The 3,355-nt window shown below is 39.9% G+C and overlaps 1 non-coding gene across 1 annotated transcript; it reads right to left on the minus strand.

Moving 5' to 3' along the window:
• Positions 1-3,083: 3,083 nt before the first annotated feature.
• On the minus strand, positions 3,084-3,155 carry TRNAW-CCA (transfer RNA tryptophan (anticodon CCA)). The gene has a single exon. It is a non-coding gene; the product is annotated as a tRNA-Trp (tRNA).
• Positions 3,156-3,355: the final 200 nt, after the last annotated feature.

The raw sequence follows: 3,355 nt of genomic DNA on the forward strand, positions 1-3,355 counted from the left end.
AATGACACAATCATATCTGCTAAATGAGTGAGAAATGTACCCTGAATATTATTCACGCCTAACCAGCTATTAATAATGATCCAAGCAAGAGAGTTTGTTTTAAAGTTTCTTTCTAAAAATCAATCCTTTGAAATGTGTTATTTACCAGGCCTTTGATTCTTCTAATCTATTCAATTCCACAAATGTTAACTGAGTACTTTAAAGCATGTGGAGCGGGGAGGAGTAGAGAGATGAGCAGCAGGCTAGGAACATTATAAAGATGAATAGGAACCCCAAGAGCCCTATAATTTAGTATCTTACCATGTGTTCTAGAATATTTTTATATTTTATAAAATATATATTTTATTTATATCATGTGTTCCAGAATATTTTATATAAATATACATTTACATTTTATAAAATATCTATATATGCTTATAATATTTTAAATTTCTCTTAAAACTTTCTGCTTTGAAAAAGCATGCCTCTCTTCATTTTGTGCTTTCAGTATTCAAGACAGGACAGTGGTCAAAGAAAGCTCTGCCCCCCCCATCCCAGAACCACCTCTACTGAGGCAGGCTCACTCAGCCCCCCAAACTCATCCAGCCCCCCCCGCCAGACTGTCATGATTCTAGCTTTCCTGGTTGGCTTTTCTATTAAAAAAACAAGCAGGGCATCTGTTGCCCTTAGCTCACAAAAGTCCTCTGCTACTTTATAGGAGGTAATATCCACAGAAGGCTGAAAATTAAAATAAACAGGACTACAGATTGTCCAAATTAGTCCACATTAAAGCCAGAGGAGCAGGTTGTCATTTAGCTGTTAAATTAGACTGCGGCTGCTGCTGATTTGAGCAGACAGATGACTGAATGACAAGTGTTAATAAACCTGGGAAAAGGTGCAAAGTAAGCCACAGGGAAGCAAGGAATGAAGAGCAGATGGACAACTGGATTTGAACAGAAGTAGAAAAACGGAATTTTTAGGTTGAGTTTTGTTGTTGGTTTTGTTTTTTTTTTTTAAGATAGCAATAACCTATATTTCTACAGATGGACTTATTCTTCTTTCTGAAAGATTTTAAAGTTCATCTCCTTCCATTTGCTGTCAAAAAAGAAGGGCTAGGGGCTGATAGTAATAAGATACAGATAAGCATTCCATGAGTAAGGCGACTAGATGTTTCCATAAATCTCAGAAAGCATTTGTCACTTCACACATTGAGTTATAATACATCAGCATTTTATGATTCTAAACACAAATACAGGTCAATGAAAATCAACTAACAGTCTCCCTCCAGTATGCTGAAACACAAAACAACTATTCATTCACTGCCACTTAGCAATGAACTATAGTTGATAAACCTTGCCGTTTTAAGAAAGAAAACTTTTCTGTTCGAAACTATTTGTTGAATGAACGTATATATGAATGAATGGGCAGATGAAATGAATCATCCAGTTGCATTCAGTGGCATTGAAAATAATTTCTGGGTTAAACTGTAAACAGAAATTACACTGCAGTACCGTCCTACAAGGACACCCTTGGGACCTGAAATGTGAGATGGGCCCGAAGTTTTACTAGGCAGTCCTCACCTGTAAGATTGAACAAAATGAAGCAAGTCTAGAGGATGGTGGGATTGGCCAACCAAGAGATTGTCATTAATGGTCACTGAGGCCCCTGCTCCAAGGAGACCCTAAAGGGTAAGTGTTAAGATCCCATGATGGGCTTTTTAAAAGGGGTCCTATGTTTCTGGAAGGTGAGGTAGAATTGAGTACTGCACATCCTTACTGATATTTTTCCTCTTGAAGCTCTCATGGACTCACATCAAAGTCCTTGGGAAATGGTAAAATCCAAAGGAAAAACCAAAACAATTATCCTCATGCAAGATCCTTATGCAGTACTGGTAACACTGCCACACCCTCTCGCACAGTTCTAGAGAATACAGGACTGCTTCAGTCCACCAGCAGCAGTAGCAGCCCTCCACAGAACACCTTCAGGGCAGTCATGACCTGGCCTGGCATCACAGCTTAGCCACCACGACACAGCGGCACAGCCAGAGTCCCCGGGCACTGGCAATTAGTGATACTGAGCATCTTTCCACACATTTATTGGCAGTTTGTATGTCTCATTTGGGAAAATGTCTATTCAGGTCCTGCCCATTTTTAAATCTGATTAGTGTTTTGCTATTGGGTTGTATGAGTTCCTTAACCTCTTACCAGATGAAGTTTTCCCCCCTTTCTACAGGTTGCCTTTTCATTTTGTTAATGATTTCTTTTGCTATTTAGAATTTTTTTAATTTGATACTGTCCCACTCATTTCTTTTTGCACTTGTTGGTTGTGCTTTTGGTGGCATATTCAAAAATTCACTGCCAAGACCAAAGTCAATGAGCATTTTTCTTGTTTCCTACTAAGAGTTTTATAGTCTCAGCTCTTATGGATAAGTCTTTAATCCACCCATTGCAAATTAATTTTTGTGAGTGGTGAAAGGCAAGAGTCCAGTTTCGTTCTTTTGCATGTGAATAGATGGAGGAGCCTGGTAGGCTGCAGTCCATGGGGTCGCGAAGAATCGGACCCAACTGAGCGACTTCACTTTCACTTTTCAATTTCATGCATTGGAGAAGGAAATGGCACCCCACTCCAGTACTCTTGCCTGGAAAATCCCGTGGATGGAGGAGCCTGATGGGCTGCCATCTATGGGGCTGCACAGAGTCAGACACGACTGAAGTGACTTAGCAGTAGCAGCCAGTTTTCCCAATATCATTTATTGAAGGGAATATTCTTTCCCCACTGAGTATTCTTGGCCCTATGTGAGGGTTTATTTCTGGGCTGTCTGCTCTGTTCCATTGACTTATGTGTCTGTTTTGATGAAAGTACAATATTATATTGATTACTAGAGCTTTGTAGTATAGTTTGAAATCAGGTAATATGATATTTCCAGCTTTGTTCTTCTCAGGATTGCTTTTATTAGATTAAGTATGAAAGGAAGTGAAAGTGAAGTTGCTCAGTCATGTCTGACTCTGCAATCCCATGGACTGTAGCCTACCAGGCTTCTCCATCCATGGGATTCTCCAGGCAAGAATACTGGAGTGGGTTACCATTTCCTTCTCCAGGGCATCTTCCCGACCCAGGGATCGAACCTGGGTCTCCTGCATTGGAGGCAGACACTTTAACCTCTGAGCCACCAGGGAAGATTAAATATAAGAAATTCAAATGTTATATGTGTTAAAGTCCAAGCATGTACAGTTTGCCTCAGAAGAGGACAACAAACGGAAAGAAGAGTTGCTGGAGTAATGAATAGCAGCTTTATTCAGACAGCCAACAGACCAAGAAAACAGTGGACTCATACCACAAAGAACCATCTTGCCTGAGTTAGAATTCAGGTTTCTTT

This window comes from Ovis aries, chromosome 23 (genome assembly GCF_016772045.2).
Source record: "Ovis aries strain OAR_USU_Benz2616 breed Rambouillet chromosome 23, ARS-UI_Ramb_v3.0, whole genome shotgun sequence".
Classification (NCBI taxonomy): Eukaryota; Metazoa; Chordata; class Mammalia; order Artiodactyla; family Bovidae; genus Ovis; species Ovis aries.